The 13,046-nt window shown below is 44.7% G+C and overlaps 1 protein-coding gene and 1 long non-coding RNA gene across 2 annotated transcripts in view; one reads left to right on the forward strand and one right to left on the reverse strand.

Moving 5' to 3' along the window:
- Window positions 1-13,046, forward strand: part of LOC138672454 (basement membrane-specific heparan sulfate proteoglycan core protein-like) — a 213,526-nt gene that overhangs the window by 97,951 nt on the left and 102,529 nt on the right. The window lies entirely within an intron of this gene.
- Window positions 2,524-7,213, reverse strand: LOC138672453 (uncharacterized). Its single transcript, XR_011319737.1, has 2 exons — window positions 6,615-7,213; window positions 2,524-2,557 (listed from the first exon to the last, which is right to left on the reverse strand). It is a non-coding gene; the product is annotated as an uncharacterized lncRNA (long non-coding RNA).

Here is a 13,046-nt window from a genome sequence, read left to right on the forward strand (position 1 = left end):
TCCCTATTATTACAGACCCTCTCATCCCTTGCCATCGCAGACTTGGCCCTATCCTGGATCTCATCATACCTAACAGACCGGACATTCAGCGTCTCCCACTCACACACCACCTCCTCACCTCGCCCTCTATCTGTCGGAGTCCCACAAGGTTCAGTCCTCGGGCCCCTGCTCTTCTCCATTTACACCTTTGCCCTGGGACAACTGTTGTGAATTCTGTGGCAGAGCTCCCTCCTGTGGTCACAAGTGGTACTTCGGCTGATTCTCTCTGGGAGCTTCCGTTTGTGGAGGAAACTGGTACTGCTGCTTCTGAGTTTCCTTCCTCAGGTGATCTGGTGAGGTCGTTAGGTGCTTCTCTACTTAACCCCACCTAATGCTTTGATTCATGCTTCCTGTCAATGTTCCAGTGTTGGACTTGTGTTTCTCTGGATCATTCCTGTGGCCTGCTGCTCTGCATAGCTAAGTGCTTCTTTGCTATTTGTTGCTATTTTTTCTGTACAGCTTGTCTATTTGTTTTGCTGGAAGCTCTGGGACGCAAAGGGTGTACCTCCGTGCCGTTAGTTCGGTACGGAGGGTCTTTTTGCCCCTTTGCGTGATTTTCTTTAGGGTTTTGTGTAGACCGCAAAGTTATCTTTCCTATCCTCGTTCTGTCTAGAATATCGGGCCTCACTTTGCTGAATCTATTTCATCCCTACGTTTGTCTTTTCATCTTACTCACAGTCATTATATGTGGGGGGCTGCCTTTTCCTTTGGGGTATTTCTCTGAGGCAAGGTAGGCTTATTTTTTCTATCTTCAGGCTAGTTAGTTTCTCAGGCTGTGCCGAGTTGCATAGGGAGCTTTAGGCGCAATCCACGGCTGCCTCTAGTTGTGTTTGGAGAGGATCAGGGATTGCGGTCTGCAGAGTTCCCACGTCTCAGAGCTCGTTCTATTATTTTGGGTTATTGTCAGATCACTGTATGTGCTCTGACCTCCATGTCCATTGTGATACTGAATTGTCTTTCATAACAGACAGCTCATAGAATCTCACGGTTTTCAGTATCACCTCTATGCTGACGACACACAGATCTACATCAATGGACCAGATATCACCTCCCTACTAACCAGAATCCCTCAATGTCTGTCCACTATTTCATCCTTCTTCTCCGCTAGATTTCTGAAACTTAACATGGACAAAACAGAATTCATCATCTTTCCCCCATCTCACGCGACCCCCCAACGAACCTATCCATTACAGTAAATGGCTGCCCACTCTCCCCAGTCCCGCAAGCTCGCTGCCTCGGGGTAATCCTTGACGCTGATCTCTCCTTCAAACCACATATCCAAGCCCTTTCCACTTCCTGCCGACTTCAACTCAAAAATATTTCACGAATCCGTTCATTCCTCAACCATGAATCTGCAAAAACCCTAGTCCATGCCCTCATCATCTCTCGCCTTGACTACTGCAACCTCCTGCTCTGTGGCCTCCCCTCGAACACTCTCGCACCCCTCCAATCTATTCTAAACTCTGCTGCCCGACTAATCCACCTGTCCCCCCGCTATTCCCGGCCTCTCCCCTCTGTCAATCCCTTCACTGGCTCCCCATTGCCCAGAGACTCCAATACAAAACCCTAACCATGACATACAAAGCCATCCACGACCTGTCTCCTCCATACACCTGTGACCTCGTCTCCCGGTACTTACCTACACGCAACCTCCGATCCTCACAAGATCTCCTACTCTACTCCCCTCTTATCTCCTCTTCCCACAATCGTTTACAAGATTTCTCTCGCGTATCACCCCTACTCTGGAACCCTCTACCACAACACATCAGACTCTCGCCTACCATCGAAACCTTCAAAAAGAACCTGAAGACCCACCTCTTCCGACAAGCCTACAACCTGCAGGAACCACCGATCGACCAAACCGCTGCATGACCAGCTCTATCCTCGCCTACTGTATCCTCACCCATCCCTTGTAGATTGTGAGCCCTCACGGGCAGGGTCCTCTCTCCTCCTGTACCAGTTATGACTTGTATTGTTCAAGATTATTGTACTTGTCTTTATTATGTATTACCCTCCTCACATGTAAAGCGCCATGGAATAAATGGCGCTATAACAATAAATTATAATAAAAAAAATAATAAGTGAGTCCCACCGGCCTTGATACCGTTCTTCCATTGTTTTCATGTCCTGATGAAAACGCTCCCCTTGTTCCTCGCTCACATCCCCAAGGTTCTCTGTAAATAGTGAATCTTGATCCTCATTCTACACCCAAGATTTTGCAGATTCGTTAGTAGCTCCTCTTCCACAATCTCTTCATAGTTGTCGGCTTTCTTATTCCACATTACAAAACGCATTCCAAGCTCTTTCTTCTGTCTCATTCATTGATGTGATCACATTTGAGTCTCTCATAAGTGTTCTTATTTGAGGTCCATCAAATATTCCAGCCTTTTTCTTCTCTTCACTAAGACCAGGAAAAGTTGAACTGTTAGCCGGAGTATTACCACAGCAGCGCGTGTTACTTCATATAAGCAGCAGAATCCAACGTAAGGCAAACTGTGTTTAATATATGCAGCTTGAACTGGAACAAAATAAGAAAGCTTTGACAGTAACTACCGATATAATCTAGTCCATGTAACACATGTCTCTCTGTGAAGGAAAACAGCAGCAGAATGATGCAATCAGTGAGAGTCCTCTGACCTTTTTTTGTACAAACTTTAACAATCACAGCATAGCTGACAAATGAACACTCATAGACATTCAATGCAGACTACAACAGGAATGGAGTTGTTGCATTTAAACTTATTCCAACACCCCCACTCAACAACTGCTTATCCTGTTAGTCCCATTGCAGTTCTGAATTCTTCAAACTTGGCTCTTGACAATGGCTTTGTCAAAACATCTGCTAACATCTTGTCAGATTCACAGTAAACGAACTTTAGAACTTCACGCTCTACTAAGTCACGCAAGTGATGATGTTTAACATCAATGTGCTTTGTTCTTGCACTTATCCTTTCACTGCTGGCGAGCTTGATACATCCTTGGTTGTCCTCATAGATAACAGTTGGTTCAGCTAGTGGTTTGCCGAATTCTTCCAAAAGTTGCTTCAACCAAATTAACTCTTGACTTGCATGAGCAGCTGATGTATATTCTGCTTCTGTAGAAGACAATGCAACTGACACTTGTTTTCTACTGGACCATGAGATTGAAGTGTGTCCTAACTTGAACAAGTAACCACTTGTTGATCTTCGATCACTTGAGTCTCCAGCCCAATCTGCATCTACATATCCTCTGAGAATTAGATCTCCTGATGCAGAAATCTTTAGACTTAACTCTTGGGTTGCCTTAAGATACTGAAGAAGTCTCTTAATTGCATTCCAATCTCTTTGGCGTGGCTTGCTTACACGTCGGCAGAGAATTCCCACTGTGGCTGAGATATCTGGACGGGTTGTGGTTGCTATGTATAGAAGTGCCCCCACTGCTTGTCTGTAACTGTCATTTGTGGGTAGCAGATCTTCTTCTCCTTCCAATTTTAGGTAAGATGGATCCATTGGAGTTGATATGCCTTTGGCTTCTGACATTCCAAACTGGTTTAGAACTGTGGAGATTTTAGAATTTTGATTAAGAAGAAAACTTCCATCTTCCTCTCTCTGGATTTGGATTCCCAAATAGTATGTCACATCTCCAAGGTCCTTGGTCTCGAAATGCTTGTTCAGAATTTGACCTAGTTTTGAAATTTCTCTCTCTTCTTGATGCGCTATTATTACATCATCCACATATAGAATAACATACATCCAATCTTGTGATACACCTTTTGTATACAAACATGGATCCGCTTGAGACCTTTTAAATCCTTCGTCGATTAACACTTTGTTCATCTTAGTGTTCCATGCTCTTGCTGATTGCTTAAGGCCGTAGAGAGATTTTTGCATTCTGCAAACAAGGTTCTCTTTACCCCTTTTAACATAGCCTTCTGGTTGAGTCATGTACAGCTCTTCTTCAATGTCTCCATGTAGAAAGGCTGTTTTGATGTCAAAATGTCTTACTTTCATCTGCTGAACAGCAGCTATGGATAATAAAGTTCTGAATGTAGTTTGCTTGGCAACTGGAGCAAAAGTAGCATCATAATCTTCACCATATTTTTGTGAATATCCTTTTGCGACCAATCTTGCTTTAAAACGGTGAACATTACCTTCGGAGTCATATTTGTTCTTAAAGACCCACTTACATCCAATTGCTTTCTTGCCTTGAGGTAGCTCTGTGAGCTCCCATGTTTTGAGCTTATGAAGGGATTCCATTTCTTCATCAGCAGCTTTTATCCATTTTTGCTTCTTATGAATAGGCAGTTTTTGCATTTCCTGCCATGACTGTGGCTCTTCTTCTGGAATTGATCTGACCATATAAGAAAGGCGTTTAGCTGGAATTCCTTTATTTGATCTTCCTGATCTTCTGATCTCCTGAGGTTGGCTTGGTTCTTCTGTTTCTTTTTCAGTACTTTCAGAGCATATCCAGACTTCAGTATTTTCTTTGAGATTCTCTTCAATGTCTGGAATCACTGACTGAAATTCTTGTTCCTTAGGTTGAATTATTTGCGTAACCTCATGAAATTTGAGCGATACTGAGTTTTCATCAATCACTACATCTCTGCTGATTGTTACTGTGTTGGTCTGTGGGTGCAGGATTCTGTATCCTTTCTGAGTTTCACTGTACCCCACAAGAACTCCTTCCTTTGCATGAGATTCCCACTTAGAACGTTTTTCTTTGGGAACATGCACAAAAGTTTTGCTTCCGAATATCCTGAGATGCTTCAGGTTGGGCTTCTCACAGTTCCATAGCTCATATGGAGTTTTACTTGTAGCTTTACTTGGCAGTCGATTTTGAAGATAGGTAGCAGTCATGATGGCTTCTCCCCAATATGTTGTAGGTAGGTTTCCATCAAATAGCATACTTCTTCCACTTTCACAAAGAGTTCGGTTCTTTCTCTCTGCTGTGCCATTCTGCTCTGGGTTGTATGGAACGGTTGTCTGGAACACGATTCCATTCCTTTTCAGGATGGTTTGCACTTTACCACTTGTATATTCAGTTCCATTATCTGCTCGCAGTACCTTTGGTATTCTTCCAAATTTGTTAAGAACTGCAGCAAGATATTCTTCAAGTTTCTGTGGAACTTCATCTTTACTTTGAAGTAGGTAAGTAACAGTATATCTGGAATAATCATCAATGAATGTGAGAAAATATCTCTTCTTGCTGGGAGTAAGAACACTCATTGGACCACACACATCTGTATGTATCAAATCCAGTATCTGTGCAGATTTAGTAGTGCTTACTTTAGGAAACGATTTTCTGGACATTTTCCCTTTTAGGCAACTTGTGCACTTCATTGTTTGATTACACTGGTTGATTGCAATACCATTTGCAAGTTGAGCTAGTTTCTTTACTGCTTCTGGATCTCTGTGGCCTAGGCGTCTGTGCCACACATGAATACAGTCCTTATGAAAATCTTGTCTAGCACTGTAAACAGTTTCATTGCATTTCAGCTGATAAAGTTCATCTTTGATTTTTCCTTCGGCAAGGGTATGACCCTTCTTTGAAATGATGCATCTGTCATCCTTAAATGTAACTATATTTCCCTGTTGTGCAAGCTTCTTTACAGATAAAAGGTTACTTTCAAGTTTGGGAACATACAGCACGTCTTTAACTGGGATTTTTCTGACTTGTGCTGAGGATTGAACTTGACAATGGAGATAACCATCTCCTATTCCTTCTGATGTCATATAGTGACCATTAGCTAAAATTACCTTTTCAGACTTGCTTTCATCTAGATTAATGAAGAAATCTTTATCACGTGTCATGTGAGCAGTCGCTCCAGAGTCAATACACCAAACATGGTTTGCATATGGGCTTGTGCTGACCCCAAATGCAGTCGCAATACATGCATCTTCCTTCTTTACAGCTGTTTTAACCTTTTGATGACTGTCCTGCTTTTTAAACTGATTCATTCTTGCTTTCCACACTCTGCAGTCTGTTTTAAGGTGACCAGGCTTTTTACAGACAAAACATTCACGAGTTTCCTTTAAATGACTCTGAGCTTTAGAAAAGTACTGTGTCTTTAATGCTGCTTCTGCTTTGCATATATTATTGCTAATAGTCTCTGACTTTCTCTTGTATTCATCTGCAAGTTTCCCTTTCACATATTCTAGTGTGAGTTCATCATCTGGTCTGGCATCTAATGCAGTCACAAGCGTGTCATAACTTTCTGGAAGACCACTTAATAGTAATGCAGCAACATGAAAATCTTTAATTTCTTCACCAATACCCCTTAGGCGCTCCACAATCTCTAGGGTGTTTCTGATATAGTCCTGCATATGCTGGCCATCACTTAATTTAGACTGATACAGCTTTCTCATAAGATATAGCTTATTGCTGAGATTTGACCTTTCATGCACTTTCTGTAATTCTTCCCACATTTTCTTTGCAGTATCACATTTACATACATGTACAATCTGGTTATCATCTATGCTGAGGGAAATAGTGCTTTGTGCTTTCTGATCAGTCTCTAGCCAATCACCCGGTACTGGGTCAGGCACAGGCTGTTCAATACATTTCCATGTACCCTCTCTTATAAGTAACATCTTTACCTTGAATTTCCAGGAGCTGTAATTGTGATTTGTGAGACTTGGCACTGTGTACTTCACTGCATTCCTTTCTGTAGACATTCTTGTCTCTTGTACCTTTTTTTTTTTTTTTGTTACTGGCCCTTTAAGCTGCGCTGTCCGGTGCTCTGTACACTGCGGTACCTTTGCGTTCCGGTGTCCTTGTATTCCGGGGGTTCCTCTGTGCTGTCTGCGCTTGGCTCGCTGCTTATTCCGGTGACTGGGCTTTTTACCATTTACTTTCCGGTGGCTGGGCCCATAACCTGTTAGCCGGAGTATTACCACAGCAGCGCGTGTTACTTCATATAAGCAGCAGAATCCAACGTAAGGCAAACTGTGTTTAATATATGCAGCTTGAACTGGAACAAAATAAGAAAGCTTTGACAGTAACTACCGATATAATCTAGTCCATGTAACACATGTCTCTCTGTGAAGGAAAACAGCAGCAGAATGATGCAATCAGTGAGAGTCCTCTGACCTTTTTTTGTACAAACTTTAACAATCACAGCATAGCTGACAAATGAACACTCATAGACATTCAATGCAGACTACAACAGGAATGGAGTTGTTGCATTTAAACTTATTCCAACATGAACATATATAGTTAAAGCATTCTCCACTGTGATTGAGAGCTCTGACGAACTGCTTCATCAATCCAAGCTTTATGTGTAAGGGAGGAAAGACAATGTCCTTCCTATAGAGGATCATGGATGACATTCTTATCGCCACATGCCAAACTTTGTCACTGAGGCCATTCAGTTTTCACCCAGTGCTCTGCTGTAGCTCTACTGTCCCAGTAGCACAGAAAACAAGGGTGTTATCATAACAAATGGGAATTGTGCATGTTCAAAGAAAACAAAGATATTCTCACATTCATTGGGAGACTAAATGAAAACTAAATTTACCTTAGTGAACTGTATAAACCCGCACTTTTCATACACTACTTATACAGTTATATGAAAAAGTTTGGGCACCCCTATTAATCTTAAGCTTAATGTTTTATAAAAATAGTATTTTTTTGCAACAGCTATTTCAGTTTCATATATCTAATAACTGTTGGACACAGTAATGTTTCTGCCTTGAAATGAGGTTTATTGTACTAACAGAAAATGTGCAATCTGCATTCAAACAAAATTTGACAGGTGCATAAGTATGGGCACCCCACCTGAAAGTGACATTAATATTTAGTAGATCCTCCTTTTGCAAAAATAATAGCCTCTAGTCGCTTCCTGTAGCTTTTAATGAGTTCCTGGATCCTGGATGAAGGTATTTTTGACCATTCCTCTTTACAAAACAATTCCAGTTCAGTTAAGTTTGATGGTCGCCGAGCATGGACAGCCCTCTTCAAATGATCCCACAGATGTTCAATGATATTCAGGTCTGGGGACTGGGATGGCCATTCCAGAACAGTGTAATTGTTCCTCTGCATGAATGCCTGAGTAGATTTGGAGCAGTGTTTTGGATCATTATCTTGCTGAAAGATCCATCCCCTGCGTAACTTCAACTTTGTCACTGATTCATGAACATTATTGTCAAGAATCTGCTGATGCTGAGAGGAATCCATGCGTCCCTCAACTTTAACAAGATTCCCGGTGCCGGCATTGGCCACACGGCCCCAAAGCATGATGGAACCTCCACCAAATTTTACTGTGGGTAGCAAGTGTTTTTCTTGGAATGCTGTGTTTTTTGGCCGCCATGCATAACGCCTTTTTGTATGACCAAACAACTCAATCTTGGTTTCATCAGTCCACAGGACCTTCTTCCAAAAATAAATTGGCTTCTCCAAATGTGCTTTTGCATACCTCAGCCGACTCTGTTTGTGGCGTGCTTGCAGAAATGGCTTCTTTCGCATCACTCTCCCATACAGCTTCTCCTTGTGCAAAGTGCGTTGTATAGTTGACCGATGCACAGTGACACCATCTGCAGCAAGTTGATGCTGCCACTCTCTGGAGGTGGTCTGAGGATTGTCCTTGACTGATCTCACCATTCTTCTTCTCTGCCTTTCTGATGTTTTTCTTGGCCTGCCACTTCTGGCCTTAACAAGAACTGTACCTGTGTGCTTCCATTTCCTTACTATGTTCCTCACAGTGGAAATTGACAGGTTAAATCTCTGAGACGGCTTTTTGTATCCTTCCCCTGAACAACTATGTTGAATAATCTTTGTTTTCAGATCATTAGACAGTTGTTTTGAGGAGCCCACGATGCCACTCTTCAGAGGAGATTCAAACAGGAGAACAACTTGCAAGTGGCCACTTTAAGTAGCTTTTCTCATGATTGCAGACACCTGGCTATGAAGTTCAAAGCTCAATGAGGTTAGAAAACCAAAAAAAGTGCTTTAATAAGTCAGTAAAAAGTAGGTAGGAGTATTTAAAACAAGAAAATGATGAGGGTGCCCATACTTATGCACCTGTCAAATTTTGTTTGAATGCAGATTGCACATTTTATGTTAGTACAATAAACCTCATTTCAAGGCAGAAACATTACTGCGTCCAACAGTTATTAGATATATGAAACTGAAATAGCTGTTGCAAAAAAAACAATTTTTATAAAACATTAAGCTTAAGATTAATAGGGGTGCCCAAACTTTTTCATATAACTGTATTTATCATGGAATTCATGAAAATGGGCAATATACCTATAGCGCAAAAACATGATGTGATAGAGAAATTATAAGATCAGATTTGAATTCAGCGCCCTCAAATTAGTCTAAAACTGTTCTTAAAGTCCATGCCAGAATTTTTTTTTTCTTTTGTAGACCAGTGTTATTTGTGAGGCGGTGATCACAATAATATCAATGTGGAGATCAATCAGAGAGGTCAATCATTCTGTGAAGATACAGGTGTGAATCCGGTGGCCCTTATCTAAGGGTGAAGCCAGGCAGTGGCGTAGGAAGGGGGGTGCGGGGGGGGGGCACAATGCGGGGGGCGTCCAGCGCTGCAGGAGGAGAAAGAGAAAAAAAAAAAAGACGCCCCTTTAAATCTTCGGGCGGCGCCGTCCGCTGCCACGACCAGGCTCCCCCCACCCCCGCCCCCCGCTCTAATACTCACCTCTCCTGGTTCCTGCGGCTTCAGCGTCCTCTGACTCTGCGACGTCTCAGAGCAGAGGGCGCGATGACGTCACTACTGTGCGCGCCGCTCTGCCTCTCTGTTGAGCGTCGCAGAGCCGGAGAGACGCTGACTGCACCGGACCTGCGCTAGGAACGGGAGAGGTGAGGATTTTACTTTTTTTTTTTTTTCTTTATGTCTGACTCTGGGGGCAATGCTGGACACACTGGGGCAATACTGGAGACCATGGGGCAGATTGCTGGACACACTGGGGCAATACTGGAGACCCTGGGGCAATACTGGAGACCATGGGGCAGATTGCTGGACACACTGGGGCAATACTGGAGACCATGGGGCAGAATGCTGGACACACTGGGGCAAAACAGGAGACTATGGGGCAGAATGCTGGACACACTGGGGCAATACTGGAGACCATGGGGCAGAATGCTGGACACACTGGGGCAATACTGGAGACCATGGGGCAGAATGCTGGACACACTGGGGCAATACTGGAGACCATGGGGCAGAATGCTGGACACACTGGGGCAATAAAGGAGACTATGGGGCAGATTGCTGGACACACTGAATACTGGAGACCATGGGGCAGATTTCAGGACACATTGAGGCAATGCTGGAGACCCTGGGGCAGACTTCTGGACATACTGGGGCAATACTGGAGACCATGGGGCAGATTGCTGGACACACCAGGGCAATACTGGAGACCATGGGGAAGATTACTGGACACACTGGGGCAATACTGGAGACCATGGGGCAGATTGCTGGACACACTGGGGCAATACTGGAGACCATGGGGCAGAATGCTGAACACACTGGGGCAATACTGGAGACCATGGGGCAGAATGCTGGACACACTGGGGCAATACTGGAGACCATGGGGCAGAATGCTGGACACACTGGGGCAATACAGGAGACCATGGAGCAGATTGCTGGACACACTGGGGCAATACCGGAGACCCTGGGGCAGATTTCTGGACACATTGAGGCAATGCTGGAGACCCTGGGGCAGACTTCTGGACACACTGGGGCAATGCTGGACACTGGGGCAGATTGCTGGACACACTGGGGGTAATATGCTGGACACAATTGGGCAATGCTGGACACTGGGGGTAATATGCTGGACACACTGGGGGTAATATGCTGGACACACTGGGGCAGACTGCTGGACACACTGGGGCAATGCTGGACACTGGGGCAGATTGCTGGACACACTGGGGGCAGTGCTGGACATACTGGGGCAGATTGCTGGACACACTGGGGTAATATGCTGGACACACTGGGGGTAATATGCTGGACACACTGGGGGCAGGACTGGAGGCATGGGCAGAATGTAGATACGGGGCATGATTGGAGACATGGGGCAGCATTGGATCATGGGGCAGGACGGATATGATGGAGGCTGGTGGGGCAGGATGGGGAGATCATATGGGGTAGAATGGATACTCATGAGGGCAGGATGCGAGAACATATGGCTGGAGCCAGGAATGAGATAAACGGGGCCAGGGTGGGGAATATTATTACCATAGGGGATAATTAAGGGATATTATTACTGCAGTGATGTATTTATTTTATTTTTTGAGTATACTGTTTTAAATGGGGGGGCGGTCCTGTTACTGTGCAGAGTGACACTATGTCACCTTTTTTTCTTCATGTGGTGTAATGTAGAAGTTGTGAAAAATTAAGTAATGTGTTCTGCAAGCGGAGCTCGAGATAACTGTGTTATTTCCTGCAGAAACGAGTCCTGGCTGGAAGGAATGATGGCGGTCTGTGCTGGATGAAAGATGAAGGACTTCACCTAGAGACGTCACTGGTGAGTCAGTGTTACCTATACACTGACACTATACACTGTATACTATATAGAGGTCCTGTGTATAATGTCACCAGTGATCTCTGTATTACCTCTACACAGACACTGCATACTAAGTACAGATCTCCTGTGAATACTGGCACTTATGGTGATAGTATTGTGGTTTTTTTTTTATTACTGATCAGTATTGTAGTATTCAGTCACTATGTGGTGGTAATATGAGGTCTGGAAATGGTGTTGTGGTATTTGTCCCTTGTATGTAGTATTATTCGGTCACTATGTGGCCTGGTCATGGTGTGGTGGTATTAAGTCACAGGTTTGGCATGTGGGGGTGACACCATTAGGCCCAGTTTAAGTTCTACAAAACAGGAAAACCATTTTTGGTAACCTTTGTGTGTATTGAGCCGGGGGAGGCGGGGGGGCGCCAAACTCGGGAACAGCCCCGGGCGGCAAAAGCTCTAGCTACGCCTCTGAAGCCAGGACATGTTGTACACGCATTTCTCCTTGAAAGCTTGAGAAATATGGGTCGTTTGATACATTGTTCAGAAGAACAGCGGACTGTGATTAAAGAGTTGAGAGGTTAAAACGTATACAGAAGTGCAGACAATGATTGGCTGTTCAGTTACAATGATCACCAATGCTTCCAGGATTGCAGCGCCCCAGAGTCCTGGTCATTGCAGTAATGTCGTTCTTCCACCAGGGGGAGCGATGTTACGTCTGATGGCACCAAAGGAGCTCACCCTGCCAGGTATCACAGCCACACACACACTTCACACGCCAGCCACCAGGGGGAGCAAAGGGTTCTATCTACTAGGCCACTCCTCGCACTTGGGTAAAACTGGGGGTTTGGTTAAGAAGTGAGGTCAGTTGGAGTTGGAGGCAGATCTGACTGGAGGGAGAAGGAGATAGTCAGGAGGAGAGGAGAGGAGCAGACTGGGCTCGGCCCAGGAAGGAAAGAAGGACACGGAGCTGCGCCTGCAACCCATGCGGCAGCCTCCTAAGAAAGGACAAGAAAGGAAGTGTGCCGTAGTGAGTGAGCACAGAAGTCGTAGCCACAGGAGTAAAACACCAGTGGGAGACCAGCTAGAAGCAGGCTGCCTCCCACTGAGCGCAGATCCGGTAGCCGGAACACCGAGGGAGTAATAGACTCTACGCTTTACTTCAGAGACCGGCAGGACAGTCGATTCCACGTTGGCTGCCCGACCTAAGAACCTAAGCAGACAAGGTGGCAACACGGAGGAGGGGCGACGCTAGGGTCCCTATAAAATAGCCTCAGGCCACCACCGTCATACGGGTTGGTCCTATCCATCTGGGGGACCGAGAGAAGAGTAACAAGAGTGAGGACCCTATGGGAGCTAATGCAAGTAAGGACCTACTATGTTACTGTGCGCAAGGGGAAGGCTACTGATTTCCACCTGGATAAGGGGACTCTGGAATTGCCATCAGACCGGCCGGACTCTGCCTACCCTGTCATCCGGCACCCTGGACTGTGGATGCTGAAGCCTTCAGTAAAGGTAAAGAGACTGCACCCATTGTGCCCTCGTTATT

This window comes from Ranitomeya imitator, chromosome 3, assembly GCF_032444005.1.
Source record: "Ranitomeya imitator isolate aRanImi1 chromosome 3, aRanImi1.pri, whole genome shotgun sequence".
Taxonomy (NCBI): domain Eukaryota; kingdom Metazoa; phylum Chordata; class Amphibia; order Anura; family Dendrobatidae; genus Ranitomeya; species Ranitomeya imitator.